The sequence below is a fragment of the Bufo bufo genome, chromosome 3 (genome assembly GCF_905171765.1).
Source record: "Bufo bufo chromosome 3, aBufBuf1.1, whole genome shotgun sequence".
NCBI classification, from domain to species: domain Eukaryota; kingdom Metazoa; phylum Chordata; class Amphibia; order Anura; family Bufonidae; genus Bufo; species Bufo bufo.
The window spans coordinates 766,121-786,235 of record NC_053391.1 but is presented as its reverse complement, the minus strand read 5'-3'; the positions used below and the strand labels follow the sequence as shown (position 1 = coordinate 786,235).

The 20,115-nt window shown below is 46.0% G+C and overlaps 1 protein-coding gene across 2 annotated transcripts in view; it reads right to left on the bottom strand.

Moving 5' to 3' along the window:
- SLC37A1 (solute carrier family 37 member 1) overlaps positions 1-8,513 on the bottom strand; it is a 77,552-nt gene extending 69,039 nt beyond the window's left edge. For both annotated transcript variants that reach the window (XM_040422725.1, XM_040422726.1), the window contains exon 1: positions 8,400-8,513. The gene's annotated coding sequence lies outside the window, so the exon portion shown is untranslated. The remainder of the gene's footprint in view (positions 1-8,399) is intronic.
- Between the last annotated feature and the right edge of the window lie 11,602 nt (positions 8,514-20,115).

Here is a 20,115-nt window from a genome sequence, read left to right as displayed (position 1 = left end):
CTAATGTTTTAGATGGTCATAACAGCGGCAGGCCCTCACCCCTGATGTGTTAGATGGTCAGATCAGCAGCAGGCCACTGCTCTTAATGTTTTAGAGGGTCACCAGCAGGCCCTTGCTCCAAATGTTTTTGAGGGTCACCAGCAGACCATCAATCATAATTTTTCAAGGCTGTGTATGAGGCCCTCCTTTATGTCATATACAGGTTGTGTCGGAGTGCCTCTTCCCTGTAATATTTGGCAGCCCTTTCCCTTAGTGCATAGGCTTTATGAGTGTAGGATTCCCACTACCTGAACCATTGTACCACACAGTGAACGAGGCCTCCTTTATGTGATATACAGGTTGTAGTCACGTGGAAAAAAAACTCAAGCAGGAAAAACAAGGAGGTTATCCAGAGGCTTCACAGGACTAACATTGTACTAGAAGAAGTAGGATAAAGACAAGGGCGCCAAAGGACGGTGAGATTGAAAGGATAAAGATAAGATAGTCGGACAGAGGAGGCTGCTCTGGGTGTAGACTGGGCTGAACACCTTAGGAATGGAGCAGCTCCTGAGGAAGGGGGTGTTGTGACCCCTGAAACGCGTTGAGCCGTATATTTATAAATAAAGAGGATTGGACACGTATTCGTGGATCCGTGTGCTGAATTACATCTTGGCTACACATCCAGTGCGTTGGTACCAACCTCTACCATTCTACAAGTGATCCCGGCCGGGGGGGTGACTTGCCCTTGAATGCACTTTATTATATCTCACGTTCATTTGCACTGACACCGCACACCGTCCTCTGTGTTCGGGGGTGTTATTATTTCTTAGGAATTTCATTCCGTATTTAACCGGTTATTCCTGAGATTGGCGCTCATCATGGTGTGATACTTGGGGTGGGTCCTTTCCCCCTTTTTATCCACCTTGCTGCTGGTTCTCTGCTATATACAGGTTGTATCGGAGCCTCTTCCTGGTAATGTTTGGCTGAACTTGCACTTTATATACAAGTAAATATACGGGAAAGAATGTTTCCTAACAATTTTTCCTCTAAAATAGAATTTTTTTCTTCGGTTTTGTGCAAATTATTGTCAGTCTGTAAAAGTGGCGCACTACTCGGACAGCATGGTTCCCAGCAGCGACCTGGGAGTCCAAGATGCATCCAGACTCCCCCCCCTGCTGTTCCCGAACCATCTCGGTGGTGTTTCCATCCATTTCTGACCTTTTCATGTGAACCAGACGCCTTCAGAGCAGGGGCGCCTGGTGTAATGACTTCCATTGTGCTCTACTCCAGCACCTGAGCACTTTGGTGCTCGATCAACACTAAGCTATACCCCAAAACTGATCATCACCAGATCTATAGCCCAAAACTCATAATCACATCTTTACCATCAATACAGACCATCACTAGATCTATATTCCCAGTACAGAATTAGAGGAGTGGTACTGTGCAGTGTCCATACACAGAGGAGTGGTACTGTGCAGTGTCCGTACACAGAGGAGTGGTACTGTGCAGTGTCCGTACAGAGAGGAGTGGTACTGTGCAGTGTCCGTACAGAGAGGAGTGGTACTGTGCAGTGTCCGTACAGAGAGGAGTGGTACTGTGCAGTGTCCGTACAGAGAGGAGTGGTACTGTGCAGTGTCCATACACAGAGGAGTGGTACTGTGCAGTGTCCGTACACAGAGGAGTGGTACTGTGCAGTGTCCGTACAGAGAGGAGTGGTACTGTGCAGTGTCCGTACACAGAGGAGTGGTACTGTGCAGTGTCCGTACACAGAGGAGTGGTACTGTGCAGTGTCCATACACAGAGGAGTGGTACTGTGCAGTGTCCATATGTAACACCCCAGAGTTGTGTTACTACACTCCTCTACCCCGCTACTATCTTCTAAGAGCCTTTCCCTTGTCATCTGATATGATTTTGCTCATGTCTTTACAACTGTGCATGTAAAACCTTGTTAAATATGAATTTCCTTCTCATTTTCCATGTTCACCAGCAGGTGGCAGCAATGGTTTGGTAAGGATTTAGTTCTAGTTTAGTATATCTAGGCTGGAATGGTTCATTCCAGCTTAGCGCACCCCCCCTGTGGAGGTGTGGACTGCTCCCACATCCTGCAGCATGGAGAGGGAAGAAAGTTAGAGTCAGTGTGCCAGCCACCCCGGTTGGGGAGGGCTGTGTGATAGTCTTCAGGAGTCCCCCGATATAGGGAAGACAGCCAGGATCTTGTCCCGGCTGAGACATTGATCATATACCCAGTCTGAGCCCTGCAGCCTCGGCTGGATGAAGCAAGAAGACAAACTCCAGAATTCCAGGAAAAAAGCATTCTCTGAGAATATAACTGTGAGTAAAGTCCAGAGACCCAGGAGAAGCCATATTCCTCCTCAGCTAGTCAGTCCCCATAAAGCAGAAGACATAGAGAAGTGCAGAAGCCAAATTCCTGCCACAGTTGCAGAGCTACTAAGCAGACGTCTTATCCTGCAAGCTCCAGATTTATAGTGCAGAAGATTCATTCCTGCCAACCATTGCCAATACCTGCTGGGACCAGAGACCAAAGTTGTACATTGCTAGGATGAAAGTTATCTTCAGTAAAGCCAAGTTTGAATTTCACCTAAAGGTCTGGACATCATTTTTTGCTGCAAAATCCCTCTATTACTCCTACTATCACTACACTCAATTTATTGCAAGTGAGCCAGAAGCCAGGAGTCCAGCCGTACCCAGGTAGGAGACACCGTTAACACTATTATCACCACCATACAGAGACATTATAGGCCAGTGATGGCGAACTTTTTAGAGCCCGGGTGCCCAAACTGCGACCCAAAACCTACTTATTTATCGCAAAGTGCCAACATGGCAATTTACCCTGAGTACTACAGTCCAGTATAGTATATCTCCCATGTACTTTATCATTTAGCTATAATAGCCTGCCTACATGCAGTGCGCTGCCTGCGCTGTACATAGTGCGCCCTGCGCTGATGAGTGGCAGGAATAGTCTAAGGCATATTGGTAAAACATAGACTTTTTCCAGGGTGCGGGTGCCCACAGAGACAGCTCTGAGTGCCACCTCTGGCACCCGTGCCATAGGTTCGCCAACACTGTTATAGGCCATTACACCACTCTGGCATTCCTAATCTGGAACGTGCGTTATAACACCTTCGGAGAACCCTGTGACAGTACCCTGCGCACGCTGCAAATGGCGTCACGAACAAAACTACAAACTGTTATCTACCCATATCCTGACACACTGCATAAGTGGCATCAGCATACCCGTTCCTGGTCATTGCACATACACAGAGAAATGGTACTATGCAGTGTCCATACACAGAGGAGTGGTACTGTGCAGTGTCCATACACAGAGGAGTGGTACTGTGCAGTATCCGTACACAGAGGAGTGGTACTGTGCAGTGTCCATACACAGAGGAGTGGTACTGTGCAGTGTCCATACACAGAGGAGTGGTACTGTGCAGTGTCCATACACAGAGGAGTGGTACTGTGCAGTATCCGTACAGAGAGGAGTGGTACTGTGCAGTGTCCGTACAGAGAGGAGTGGTACTGTGCAGTGTCCATACACAGAGGAGTGGTACTGTGCAGTGTCCATACACAGAGGAGTGGTACTGTGCAGTGTCCATACACAGAGAAATGGTACTGTGCAGTGTCCATACACAGAGGAGTGGTACTGTGCAGTGTCCATACACAGAGGAGTGGTACTGTGCAGTGTCCGTACAGAGAGACATGCAGTCACATGATATTTCCCTCAGTGTCAGGAGGGTAGCGTCAGCAGCTCCAGGATGTGGTACAGGATGTGTCTGTAGCCAGGTGTTGCAGGACAATCTCGGGACGTGTGCACACTAGGATGTGGTGACAGTCAGGAAGCATGGTCCCCCTCCAGGAAGTGTAGGCCGCGTCCACGTCACCAGCATTAGAGAGACGTTTCCGCCGTTGCCACCACATTTAAATAAGTTTTATCACAACTACAACGAGCAGTCCCTGAGGGACGCTGACCGAGACGTGTAATACCACCGCCAACAATCACGAGACCGCCAAAGACACAGCACTTCTTGTTTTAGGGGGGTCCATTATAACTATTATAATATGGGGGGTCCAGTGTAATGTTATATGGGGGGTACAGACGTCATACTATGTCACACACAGTATACAATCTTACACACATCATACTATGTCACACACACAGGATACAATCTTACAGACATCATACTATATCACACACACAGGATACAATCTTACAGACATCATACTATATCACACACACAGGATACAATCTTACAGACATCATACTATATCACACACATGATACAATCTTACAGACATCATACTATATCACACACATGATACAATCTTACAGACGTCATACTATGTCACACACACAGGATACAATCTTACAGACATCATACTATATCACACACATGATACAATCTTACAGACGTCATACTATGTCACACACAGGATACAATCTTACAGACGTCATACTATGTCACACACACAGGATACAATCTTACAGACATCATACTATGTCACACACACAGGATACAATCTTACAGACGTCATACTATGTCACACACACAGGATACAATCTTACAGACATCATACTATGTCACACACACAGGATACAATCTTACAGACGTCATACTATGTCACACACACACGATACAATCTTACAGACGTCATACTATGTCACACACACAGGATACAATCTTACAGACGTCATACTATGTCACACACACAGGATACAATCTTACAGACGTCATACTATGTCACACACACATGATACAATCTTACAGACATCATACTATGTCACGCACACAGGATACAATCTTACAGACGTCATACTATGTCACGCACACAGGATACAATCTTACAGACGTCATACTATGTCACACACACAGGATACAATCTTACAGACGTCATACTATGTCACACACACAGGATACAATCTTACAGACGTCATACTATGTCACACACAGAGGATACAATCTTACAGACATCATACTATGTCACACACACAGGATACAATCTTACAGACGTCATACTATATCACACACACAGGATACAATCTTACAGACGTCATACTATGTCACACACACAGGATACAATCTTACAGACGTCATACTATGTCACACACACAGGATACAATCTTACAGACGTCATACTATGTCACACACACAGGATACAATCTTACAGACGTCATACTATGTCACACACACATGATACAATCTTACAGACGTCATACTATGTCACACACACAGGATACAATCTTACAGACATCATACTATGTCACACACACAGGATACAATCTTACAGACATCATACTATGTCACACACACAGGATACAATCTTACAGACATCATACTATGTCACACACACAGGATACAATCTTACAGACATCATACTATGTCACACACACAGGATACAATCTTACAGACGTCATACTATGTCACACACACAGGATACAATCTTACAGACGTCATACTATGTCACACACACAGGATACAATCTTACAGACATCATACTATGTCACACACACAGGATACAATCTTACAGACATCATACTATGTCACACACACAGGATACAATCTTACACACATCATACTATGTCACACACACAGGATACAATCTTACAGACATCATACTATGTCACACACACAGGATACAATCTTACAGACATCATACTATGTCACACACACAGGATACAATCTTACAGACGTCATACTATGTCACACACACAGAGGATACAATCTTACAGACGTCATACTATGTCACACACACAGGATACAATCTTACAGACATCATACTATGTCACACACACAGGATACAATCTTACAGACGTCATACTATGTCACACACACAGGATACAATCTTACAGACGTCATACTATGTCACACACACATGATACAATCTTACAGACGTCATACTATGTCACACACACAGGATACAATCTTACAGACGTCATACTATGTCACACACAGGATACAATCTTACAGACGTCATACTAGGTCACACACACAGGATACAATCTTACAGACGTCATACTATGTCACACACACAGGATACAATCTTACAGACGTCATACTATGTCACACACAGGATACAATCTTACAGACGTCATACTATGTCACACACACAGGATACAATCTTACAGACATCATACTATGTCACACACACAGGATACAATCTTACAGACGTCATACTATGTCACACACACAGGATACAATCTTACAGACGTCATACTATGTCACACACACAGGATACAATCTTACAGACATCATACTATGTCACACACACAGGATACAATCTTACAGACATCATACTATGTCACACACACAGGATACAATCTTACAGACGTCATACTATGTCACACACACAGGATACAATCTTACAGACATCATACTATGTCACACACACAGGATACAATCTTACAGACGTCATACTATGTCACACACACAGGATACAATCTTACAGACGTCATACTATGTCACACACACAGGATACAATCTTACAGACATCATACTATGTCACACACACAGGATACAATCTTACAGACGTCATACTATGTCACACACACAGGATACAATCTTACAGACGTCATACTATGTCACACACACAGGATACAATCTTACAGACGTCATACTATGTCACACACACAGGATACAATCTTACAGACGTCATACTATGTCACACACACAGGATACAATCTTACAGACGTCATACTATGTCACACACACAGGATACAATCTTACAGACATCATACTATGTCACACACACAGGATACAATCTTACAGACGTCATACTATGTCACACACAGAGGATACAATCTTACAGACATCATACTATGTCACACACACAGGATACAATCTTACAGACGTCATACTATGTCACACACAGAGGATACAATCTTACAGACGTCATACTATGTCACACACACTGGATACAATCTTACACACGTCATACTATGTCACACACACATGATACAATCTTACAGACGTCATACTATGTCACACACACAGGATACAATCTTACAGACGTCATACTATGTCACACACAGGATACAATCTTACAGACGTCATACTAGGTCACACACAGAGGATACAATCTTACAGACATCATACTATGTCACACACACAGGATACAATCTTACAGACATCATACTATGTCACACACAGAGGATACAATCTTACAGACGTCATACTATGTCACACACACAGGATACAATCTTACAGACATCATACTATGTCACACACACAGGATACAATCTTACAGACGTCATACTATGTCACACACACAGGATACAATCTTACAGACATCATACTATGTCACACACACAGGATACAATCTTACAGACGTCATACTATGTCACACACACAGGATACAATCTTACAGACGTCATACTATGTCACACACACAGGATACAATCTTACAGACATCATACTATGTCACACACACAGGATACAATCTTACAGACGTCATACTATGTCACACACACAGGATACAATCTTACAGACGTCATACTATGTCACACACACAGGATACAATCTTACAGACGTCATACTATGTCACACACACAGGATACAATCTTACAGACATCATACTATGTCACACACACAGGATACAATCTTACAGACGTCATACTATGTCACACACACAGGATACAATCTTACAGACATCATACTATGTCACACACACAGGATACAATCTTACAGACGTCATACTATGTCACACACAGAGGATACAATCTTACAGACATCATACTATGTCACACACACAGGATACAATCTTACAGACGTCATACTATGTCACACACAGAGGATACAATCTTACAGACGTCATACTATGTCACACACACAGGATACAATCTTACAGACGTCATACTATGTCACACACAGAGGATACAATCTTACAGACGTCATACTATGTCACACACAGGATGAAATGTTAGGAGACATAAGATGGGCTAGGGATGTCTTCAAAAGGTTGTGTATGGGGCAGGCTGAGTGTCAGGCAGATAGATGGGGAGGCTGAGGTACGGGGAGGCTGAGGTACAGGGAGGCTGATGGATGGGGCAGGCTGAGTGGCAGGCCTAGATATGGGGCAGGCTGAGTGTCAGGCAGATAGATGGGGAGGCTGAGGTACAGGGAGGCTGATGGATGGGGCAGGCTGAGTGGCAGGCCTAGATATGGGGCAGGCTGAGTGTCAGGCAGATAGGTGGGGAGGCTGAGGTACAGGGAGGCTGATGGATGGGGCAGGCTGAGTGGCAGGCCTAGATATGGGGCAGGCTGAGTGTCAGGCAGATAGATGGGGAGGCTGAGGTACGGGGAGGCTGAGGTACAGGGAGGCTGATGGATGGGGCAGGCTGAGTGGCAGGCCTAGATATGGGGCAGGCTGAGTTGAAGCACATGTAGGGGTCGAGGACTTACCTGCTGTCTCTCTCTCTCTTTTTCTCTCTCTGTATTTCCTGCTTGTTGGGGAGAAGCTGTGACTTCCTCATACAGGGCTCATCTCCCGCCGCTGCCCTTTTATCACCTGCTGTCGCCTTCCCCCCCCCCCCCCCCCCCCCTCCTTGTGCCTGAACAGGTTGGAGCAGTCGCTCAGGTGTACAGTGAGGGCCACACCCCGAGCCTGCGTCACTTCACAAGGAATGTGCCGAATGTAAACCTGCCATCACCCATAACCACAGACCTTATCTGTGCACCTGCTGAGATCCACACCGTGTAATGAATATATTGTCATAGAATGTAAGAGAAACATAATACGTCATGTAATACAATGTAACAGAGCAGAATATAAGACAATGGAATAGAAGATAATGTCAGCGAGAAGTCCGGGCGCCAGGGCTGAGGAGTCGGAGCAGAAATGTTCTGACTCTGATTGGTTATTAATATTGTGTCATTTATTGCCTTTCATATTAGGCTTGTCCAGGAGGAGGAGACGAAAGATGATTTACCTTCGGGAAGGCTCTCCGGCCAAATCCTGGTTGGCTCTAATCTCAGATGCCAAATCAGAGGAGATGGCAGGAATGGCAATGACCTCAGGGAACATAGGTTCAGGATTGGGCTTCGGGGTACGACTGGCACAGAAACTCCTAGACAAGGCATCGGCCATAATATTCTTAGGACCAGGCCTACATGTAATAGAGTGAAAGATGGTTCAAACCAAGCCTGCCTAGGGTTCAGACAATTCTAAAAACCTAAGGACCATTACTTGATGCTGAGGTCCCTCCAGATAGTGAAGCTGTTACCAATCTCAGAACTTCCGAAAAAATAACCACATGGTCTGAGGTGAGTGACGATGTTTCCTGGGACAACATGCCTGCCACTCCAACCTCAGAGGCATCAACCTCCACCACAAAAGTCAAAGGCTGCAACCGCGCCTGGTTGCCAATGAAGTAGATCGCCCCCTTTTAGGTCACGTCCATGAGAGGCTTGACCATTACCGAAGACTTTTTATGAACCTGTGGTAATAGTTCAATAATCCAAGAAAGCAATACTGTAATACTTTAAGAGAAGAGGGATGGACCCAGTCCATTACAGCTTGGACCTTAGCAGAGTTCATCTTAAATGCCCTTGGAGTAAGAATAGACCTGAGAAGAGCACCTCTTGAACCCCTGACAGATCCAAATGGTTATGAGAGAGTATCTGTAAGACCATCCTGACATGTTGTATATGTGATGCCCAGTCTGTAGAATAGATCAATATATCATCCAGATAAAAGACAACGAACCTCCCGATACATTCCCTGAAAATACTGTTCACCGGATTCTGGAAGATGAAGAAGCATTGCTTAACCCAAAAGGCATGACTGGGTATTCAAAATGACCCTCAGGGGTATTAAACGCTGTCTCCACTCATCCCCTTCCTTAATACAGATAAGATTATAAGCCCCCCCCCCCGGAGGTCAAGCTTATAACCCACCGAGCCCGCAGAACCTGGTTAAAGAAGTCTACAATCAATGACACTGATTCTTCACCGTAATTCAGCTCCCTATAATCAATTCAAGGCCGGAGTCCACCTTCTTTTTTACTGACCAAGACAAATCCAGCCCCATTGGAGACCTAGAGAGCTGAACATGCCCCTTCTGTAAACTTTCCTGAATCCCTCATGGCCTGGCGTTCAGGTCCAGAGAGATCCTCCCTTTAGGAGACTTAACCGCAGGCAATAAGTCAATGGCTCAATTGTATGGTCCGTGCAGAGGAAGAATCAGAACCATCACTAGACATCAAGTCCCGGACATGTTCCAGCTCCTCAGCGAGACTAGCAATGAACACAGCCAGGAATATTTGGGCCCCCATTTCTCACTAGAGGTCCAGTTAATACCTGGATTATGTAGCTGGAGCCGTGGCAGACCCAGGGTGACATTAGCGGCGGGTTCTCAATTATACAGAGAACAGATCTCAACGTGAACGGCTTCAATCAGCAGAGGTGTAGTGTCAGCAGCCACGACCTGCACAGGGCCAGAGGGAGACCAGGATCTACAAAACCAGCAGCAGATTGGGCGCAGGATTTTTGGTGGAATGTTCTTAGAGGTTCTGGGAAATACCTGCTCACCTAGGAGACCTTTCCCGGAGCCACCTAGGCCCAGACACCTTCCCGGCAGCCACTTAGGCCCAGACACCTTACCTGAAGCCACCTAGGCCCAGACACCTTCCCGGCAGCCACCTAGACCCAGACACCTTCCCTGAAGCCACCTAGGCCCAGACACCTTTCCTGAAGCCACCTAGGCCCAGACACCTTCCCTGAATCCACCTAGGCCCAGACACCTTACCTGAAGGCACCTGGGCCCAGACACCTTCCCTGAAGCCACTTAGGCCCAAACACCTTCCCTGAAGCCACCTAGGCCCAGACACCTTCCCGGCAGCCACCTAGGCCCAGACACCTTCCCTGAAGCCACCTAGGCCCAGACACCTTCCCTGAAGCCACCTAGGCCCAGACACCTTCCCGGCAGCCACCTAGGCCCAGACACCTTCCCGGCAGCCACCTAGGCCCAGACACCTTCCCGGCAGCCACCTAGGCCTAGACACCTTCCCGGGAGCCACTTAGGCCCAAACACCTTCCCTGAAGCCACCTAGGCCCAGACACCTTCCCGGCAGCCACCTAGGCCCAGACACCTTCCCGGCAGCCACCTAGGCCCAGACACCTTCCCGGCAGCCACCTAGGCCTAGACACCTTCCCGGCAGCAGTAGTTTAGGACACAACTGGAGTAGATTGTCAGTGTTGCCACAATATAAAACGTAGAGGCGCTAGAACAGAAGTAAAGCGAGCGATGTTCACAGATGACATAATATTATTTATGTCACAACCACAAAAACAATAAAAAATAACAGAACAGGTGAATAATTAAATTTAATAAATCCCAAAGCTAAACAGTTCTGGCGTCAGAGTATGGTGACCAGAGATCCGGTTTTAGGCCGGACAGTCCAGTTTTCTGGCTCCCTGCGCTGGACGGACACAGGGATGTCCACCCTTTCAGTAGCTCACGCTCAGACAGCAGCATTGCACTGTGGCTTCACGGAGGCTGGGGCGTGACTTCATTGATGTGGGCGTGGTTTATCCATTGGGAGCGTGGCCGGTGAGGTCCGGCTTTCTTGGGTGAAGCCAGTGGACACCCTACGTCAGAGGCGAAAATCTGACACCAGTTTCCACACATCAATCATTTAGGGACACAAATCGGACGCAATATAGAAACCGTCCCCCTTTATTAAATTAACATAATTGAAGTCTTCTGCTAAACATGATAACTTATCCAAAATGATTCTATATCATAATAATAATAATAATAGCGCCACCATATTCCGCAGCACTGAACAGTCAGAGGGGTATTGTGCAAAAGCACAGGGCAAAGGAGAGCATGAACTGCTCCGATGCTCCTGTCCGGGGGGCTGCCTGGGTGAAAATGGAGGTATGTCCAGGTTCAGCTCTGAACCCGGACAACCCCTTTAAATAGGATATTAAATCAGGGAACAGGGTGGAGCAATCCAGGGAGGCGGGAACTGAAACTAGAGGAGCAGGGAACTGGGTTCAGTTCAGCACAGGCGCTGCCCAGAAGGCTGAATAGCTCAGTTAGAAGAGCTGTGGCCCCGGACGCAGGAGTCCTGGCAGTAGTCCCCTCCTTCCAGGATGGCCTCTGGACAACTTAGGAGCTGGTTTCTCTGAATGTCTGTGATGAAAAGCCTTGTAAGCCTAGGGGCATGAACATTGTTTTCTGGTTCCCATGAATTCTCTTCTGGTCCATAACCCTTCCATTGCACCAGATATTGCACTTGAACTCTCTGAAATTTTCTCAAGAATGTATTCTTCCTCCCCTTGGACTTTTACTGGTGCAGGAGATGGCTGATTTCTCCCTGGAAAGGGGTTTTCATTGAATGGCTTGAGCAATGACACGTGGAACACAGGGTGTATTTTTAATCTGTTAGTAAGTTTAACACGGAAGGCATCTTGGTTAACTTGTGTAGAAATCTGGAAAGGTCCTATGAATTTTTGGCCCAATTTTAAGGATGGAACATATGTTTTCATATTTCTAGTAGATAGCCAAACCTTATCACCAACTTTAAAGGTGCGAGGAACTTTTAGATGTTTATCAGCTGCTTTCCTATAGTCTTCTTGGGCTTCTTGTAGCATCTCTATTAGTTTCCTCTGGGTTTCTTGCAATTTCTTTAGTCTGTGAGTAACAGCAGAAATAGGTGTACTAAGAGGGAGGTTAGGAATAAATACTGGATGTAAGCCAAAGTTAGCAAAAAATGGACTTTGAGATGATACACTATGTTTAAAGTTGTTGTAGGCAAATTCTGCGGTCAGTAAATAGTCCACCCAATCATCTTGAAGATAGGAAATAAAACAGCGGAGGTATTGTTCCAGAGTTTGGTTTGTCCTTTCCGTCTGGCCATTGGACTGAGGATGAAAAGCAGAAGACAATTAACTGTAACTCCTAAAGCTGTACAGAAGTTCTTCCACAATCATGATGTGAATTGAACACCTCTATCTGAAATTACATTGTCAGGAATTCCATGCAACCTAAATATCTCCTTAACCATTAATTCTGCAGTTCGTTCTGTAGTAGGAATTCCTCTAATTGGAATGCAATGGGCCATCTTTGTGAGTTAGTGCACAACAACAAGGATGGTAGTCATTTCTTTAGCAGGAGGAAGGTCCACAATAAAATCCAAGGAAATTGATCCCTAAGGCCTAGATGGAACTGGAAGTGGTTGGAGAAGACCTAGAGGAGGAGATTGCGGTGTCTTGTTTCGGGTACATGTTAAACAGGAGAAAACATATTTTCTAACATCGTTCTTACAATTAGGCCACCAAAATGAATGAAGCAGTAGGTCATAAGTTTTCATGACTCCAAGATGCCCTGCAAGTTTTGAAATGTGGACTAGTTTGAGAACTTCAAGTCGAGCAGATTCAGGGGCATATATTCTGTGTTTCTGCTTCCAAACCCCCTCTTTAAAGGAAAGGTCCACATCTTTAGAAGGATGGTTGAGAAGAGAGTCATTCTGGTATCCCTCTCTCAGCATGCTTAAAAGTTCTTTGGAGTCCAGTATTCCTACAAAATTTTTGGAAGATAAAATAGTAGACTCTGTTTCAGACCCCTCCTGTGGTTCAGCGAGATTCCTGGACAAGGCATCAGCCTTGCCATTTCTTGAACTTGGCCGATAAGAAATAATGAAATTAAATCTAGAGAAAAACAAAGCCCATTTTGCTTGTCTTCCAGGCAGTCTCTTAGCTTTACAGATGAACTCTAAATTTTTGTGGTCAGTAAGTACAATCATTGGATGATTAGCTCCTTCCAAAAGATGTCTCCATTCAGAGAAAGCAACTTTAATGGCCAACAGTTCTTTGTTTCCTATGTTGTAATTTCTTTCTGCCGATGACATGGTATGAGAAAGAAAAGCACATGGTGGAAGTTGCATCTTGTCTCCAACTCCTTGAGATAGGACCGCTCCCACAGCAGAGTCTGAGGCGTCTACTTCAACCACAAAAGGCAATTCAGGATTTGGATGGACCAGTATGGGCGCAGAAGTAAAGAGAGTCTTTAATTGGTCAAAGGCAACTTGTGCCTCTGGAGACCATTAAAATACTTGTTTTTTCTTTGTGAGTATAGTGAATGGTAAGATGATTTTAGAAAAGTCTTTTATGCATCTCCTGTAGAAATGTGTGCAGCGTCCCACTAGTGTACGTGGGCACTGCAAAAGCTTATTGTGTCATATGTTTTATCCTTATGTGAAATCCCTGTTACCAGGCTGTCAGGTGCACTACACACATTCCACCAGATGGGGGTAGCACCACAGTATATATAGCACAGTTCAGGCCTAGTTTAGGGAGTGTTCAGAGTGTGGGAGTTGCAGAAGGAGATGGAGTGAGGAGCTTGGGGGAAGGAGAGGACCCCTCTCCTCTCAGCTCTCTCTTGGGCTCCACTGCCCAGAGAAGCCATCGTGGATCTCAGTTTCAAACCGGGAAGATAGGCCGAGGTGAATAGTGATGCCCGGATCATGAACGAATCGTTCTTTTGAACCGATTCAGTTCACTGATCCGGAGGAGTCGGTTCCTCTGACTGAGCCGATCCGTGTGAAGCCGCTCAGTCAGATTAGCATTGAGGCAGCAGCAGGCAGTGTAATAGGAGCCGACAGTGGACGCTAGCCCCGCCCTCCAACCAATCAGAGGCCACCAGCACTGACTCACAGCACAGGGGGAGTCGCAGGGACTTAGAGAATCGTCTGAGTCTATTAGTTAAAAGAATAGAATGAGTCAGAGACCGTGTCACCGAGTCCCTGCCAGGCTTCCTGCTCTGCGGCTCACTGTCTCCACAAGTCCATCGGGGGGGGGGGCATTAGTCTAGCATGTAGCGGAGCTGTGTGTGTACAGGGTGCATGCAGCAGTGTAGCATCATGCTACACTGCTACATGCACCCTGTACACACACAGCTCTGTTACATGCTGTAGCAGAGCAGGAAGTCTAGTAGGGACTCGGTGACATAATTCTTTTAACTAATAAACTCTCAGACAATTATCTGAATCCCTGCAATAACTATAGCCACTACATCCCAGTCTGCTCCACTGCATTCACTGCAGCAGAGCTGTGTTTGCCAGGAGATAGTCCCTCCTGACCTTCGGTTCACTTGAGAGCCGACTCAGCAAGTGAACCGAAGATCCGATGAGCTGAGCATGCGCATTGATCTTCAGTTCACTTGCTTCTGCCGGCTCAGGAAGTGAACCGAAGATCCGATTCATGAAAAAGATCCGAACTTCATATCTCTAGAGGTGAAGTCTGTATTCTATTATTCACTCTTCCGGAGTAGCAAGTGGATTTTATCAAGTTTATTATAGATAAAGACAAAGGAAGGACAAAGCCATTATTCTGAGCTCTAGACGCCTTTGGATCTAGGTGAAGGACTTATTAGCTTCCGGCAGCCTCACCGTTATTCTAAGGACAGATAAGATTTCGGTTTCATCACTTGTGTGTAGAGGATAAAGACTTGAGCTACCTCAACAAAGAGCTGAATATCAGTGAGTACATAACTAACTACTATAGCCTGAGACATAACTACATGTACAGCCTGTTACTGGGATTCACCACATCCAACCTGCATGTGTATCAGAGACTGCTTTATTACTGGATGTAAATGTAACACCCCAGAGTTGTGTTACGACACGCCTCTACCCCACTACATCAGATATGATTTTGCTCATGTCTTCACAAATGTGCATCTAAAACTATGTTAAATGTAAATTTCCTTGTCATTTTCCATGTTCACCAGCAGGTGGCAGCAATACGTTGGTAAGGACCTAGTTACAGTTTAGTACATATAGGTTGGAATAGTTCATTCCAGCTCAGCTCCCCCTCTGCGGAGGTGTGGACTGTTCCCACATCCTGCCCTTGGGTTAGAGTCAGTGTGCCTGCCACTCCTGTTGGGGAAGGCTGTGTGATAACCTTCAGGAGTCCCCCTGTATAGGGAAGAAAGCCAGGATCTTGTCTCGGCTGAGACGTTGATCATATTCCCAGTGTGATCCCTGCAGCCTCAGCTGGATGACAAGAAAGCAGACAACCTCCAGAGTTCCAGGACGATAGCATTCCATAAGAGCTTATCTGTGAGTAAAGTCCAGAGACCTAGGAGAAGCCATATCCTTCTCAGCTAGTCTGTCCCCACAAAGCAGAAGCATAGAAAAGCATAGAAGCTAAATTCCTGCCACAGTTACAGAGCTACTAAGCAGACGTCTTATCCTGCAAGCTCCAGATTTATAGTGCAGAAGATTTATTCCTGCCAACCATTGCTAAAATCTGCTGGGACAAAAGACCAAAGGTGTACACTGCTTGGATATAAGTTATCATTTGTAAAGAAGACTTTGAACTTCATCTAAAGGTCTGGACCTCATTTCTGCTGCAAAATCCCTCTATTACTCCTACTATCACTACACTCAATTTATTGCGAGTGAGCCAGGAGTCCAGCCGTACCCAGGTAGGAGACACCGTTAACACCATTATCACCACCATACAGAGACATTATAGGCCATTACCCCACTCTGGCATTCCTAACCTGGGACGTGCGTTATAACACCTTGGGAGGGCCCTGTGACAGTACCCTGCGCACGCTGCAAATGGCGTCACGAACAAACTATAGACTATTAACCACCCATATCCTGACCCACTGCATAAGTGGCGTCAGCGTACCCATTCCTGGTCACTGCATTTTTGGCGTCACTGAAACAGGATCCGACTGCCCAACAGGATCCGAATTGTGTGCCTATCCTTGCCATAACAGGATCGAACTGTGTGCCTAACAGGATCGGATTGTGTGCCTATCCCTGCTACAACAGGATCGGATTGTGTGTCTAACACTACTGCCAGGCCTAAGAACTGTGTTAAAACCCTAAAAATTGACTTTATTGTGGTTCCAGAAAGCGCTAAACCGTGCACACCAGCACTCCAAGGGTTAATTCGCCATATTTCTGTAATGGCGCTGCTTCTTCATGCCATTAAGAAGCGGTAAAACACAGGAACGCCCTCTTAGGAGAGCGAAAATGCTGATTACGCCCCCCTAGAAGACTCCTCCCCTCAGGCTCCACCCTTACCTCCTGCACTCATCATGACAGAGGAAGCAAGAAAGATGGCCGCCACTCCGAAAACCAATATGGCCGCCATACTCAATCCCACTTCCACGGAGGCAACGACTCCGACTGAGAAGGCCACGGAGGGGACAACTATACTTGAGCCTTCACTGCCTGGCCCAGGGACCAGTGCAACAGCAACGGATCAAGCCGCAACCTGCAGGTGGAGTCAATTACAGGACTTCCTAAAGAGAGCGGAAGAACGGAAAAAGATAGAGAGGATGTTTAGTGGAGAAGATGACTTGTCAGAAAGAAGAAAACGCATAAAAACATATAAAGAAATTGTGAAACAAAAAGAGCACAGAGAAAGGGAACTGTGTGAAACCACCAAGTCTTCTTCTCAGCCGCCTGCTGAAGACAGCACACCTGATATGACTCTATCAGATCCGGCAGCCACTGAAAGTGACCTATCCACCAGTGAGGAGTCCACTGATACTGCTTCATGCATTCCAGAGCCACCACCGAATCCGGAGCTTCTTGCTATAAAAGACCAGTGGTCCGTCCTTTATTGCTGTCCAGAGAACCTGTCACCTACAAGGAAAAGGCCAAGGCCTACAGAGGATCCTCCAGGAGAGGGTGAGGCTGCAGTTCCAAGTTCTGCCACAGAATGCCACCAGGAGATCACAGATGAAGTTTCTGCTGGAGTTAAAGGTGCTGAGAGCATACAATTCAAAGAAAAACTTTTGCAGCCTCAAATATGGGATCCAGGAGGAAGATTTCCAGACTTTCCTGTGAGGAAAACTACCCACTGTGGCAATTACCCACTACCTTGTGTGGCCTACAATTTACTCTATTGTTTCCCGTGGATTACAAGTGACTTTTCTTTGATTCCAGAGGATTCTACATCAAGCACTTCAAGTAAAAGGACTCGAGTCATATTTGAGCGTATTATTGCACTAATAAATGCCTAAAGGTTTGCACCGTTTTCCATGTTTACATGCATCGTTACAAGCTTGTGCAGTGTCCCACTACCCTCGTGGATACTGCAAAGTTGTTGTGTATTGCTTTCTATGCTGTATATAACTTGTTTTATGCTGCAGTGCATCTTTATGCATAATCCCTGCCTACAGGTGTGTCAGATTGCATTACACTGAGCCTACCACTAGGGGGAGATAACACCTCCCATAGCTCAGCTCAGGTCTAGCCAGTTGAGTCCAGTTCAGTCGGAGTCTGCAGTGAGTGCAGTCTTTAGCTCTCAGCCAGTCTTCAGCCCAGAGCTGAAGGGGCCACATACTCAGCAGTATATTCATTCAGAAAGCACTAAAGAAGCAGAGACCCAAAGGGTTACGGCCATCGCTAAACGCGCCTTAGGACCTTTGGAGTCAAAAGTGAAGGATTTACCAGCCTCCGGCCGCCTCACTAACTTGAACTGGGATAACAAGGACCAGCTTAGAAATCCTCCACCAGTAAGCATAGAATCTATATGATTAATGAGAGACAGACATCACACCTCTCAGCAGTGGACCTGCTGCAGCTTTACCTCTGTCCATCTTACAGAGACTGTTCTATACTTGGATGTCACCAGCAGCAACGTTCAGTAAAAGTTATAAGTTGGATTGTGCCATCCTTGTCTCAGTCTCCAATTCCTCAGTTAACACTACAGTAAATGGTTGTACCACCACAAAAGGTACTGGCGTCACGACTACAAGGGACCTTGCCATAGGCACATTAATACAGACCACCAAGGGCACCTCGAACCACCATCTGGCCTGTGCCCCTTACACCAGAGTGTGCCCCCGAGAATTCCTGTGCCGTTCTCCTCCTCACTTATGCGAGCCGCCCAGGGACGACGTAACCGTGAGTAACCAGAACTGTACTTACCTCGGCCCACCTACCGCTCACACCGTGACCTCACATGTAATTCCCCTGCAAGGTCTGGCATACCGCACTTGCACCCAAAGAAACGACTGAAACGTGTACCTGAGCTCTTTGTGATCTCTATCATTATATGTTTTTGCACTAATGTTAACAGGTTAAGCAACGTTCAAGTATCATATGCCAATAGTGTGTATTCTTTTCTAGGTGCCGCAATGTGACCTTCATGCACTTATTGTGAAATTATGTAACATCCCAGAGTATGTCACTAAACTCTGTCACCCAGCTTCCTGATGTTAAGATGTGAATGTGTTAATATCCTATGTAATCTGAGATTGTATTTATCTGTATTGAATATATTTGCTGTAATTCCAAATGTATACCAGCAGGTGGCAGCAATATGCAGATAGTCTGTAGGACAGTTTAGTATACCTAGACTGGAATATACCATTCCAGGCTAGTTCCCCCCTATCTGAGGAGGAGTGGAATGTTCCCACATCCCACTTCAGAGGGAGGACAGAATGTTCTAGGCAGTGTACCAGCCACCCCCTGTTGGGGTAGGCTGTGTGAATAGGAGCTCCCAGAAACAGGGATCCCAACCAAGGATTCAGGCCTTTGCTGAGGCCCAAAGCAACATTCCCAGCCTGAGTTCCTTACCTCAGCTGGATGACAAAGAAAGCAGCAACTTCAGAACTTCTAGATCTCGAGGATGAAACCACCATTCCCTGCGAGCAGTCCTGTAAGTACAGATTCCAAATACAAGGAGAAGATAAGTACCTCCATAGCTAGTCAGGCCCAAACCAAGCAGAACCCAAGACAGAGCAGAAGACAGATACCTGCCAGATCTATAGGTTTATGTACTAGATGCAGAATAGATATATATATATAATTCCTGCCACATATTGCCAACACCTGCTGGGACCTAAAGACTATTGCTGTAACATTGTATGGATCTAAAGCTGCATATAACATACCACCAAGTAAAGACAAGTTGGACCCTCTTTTCTGTGTGAAATTCCATCATTCCTCCATTACTCCTATTTACAGCACTCAATTTTGTTACATGTGAGCCAGGATACAGGAGTCCAGCCGTACTACAGGTAGGAGACACCGTTGACACCATACAGAGACAATATGCCCCTCTGGCATTCCTAACCTAGTACATGAGCCATACCATCTTAAAGGGCCCTTCTACAGTACCTGCGCAAGCTGCAACTGGC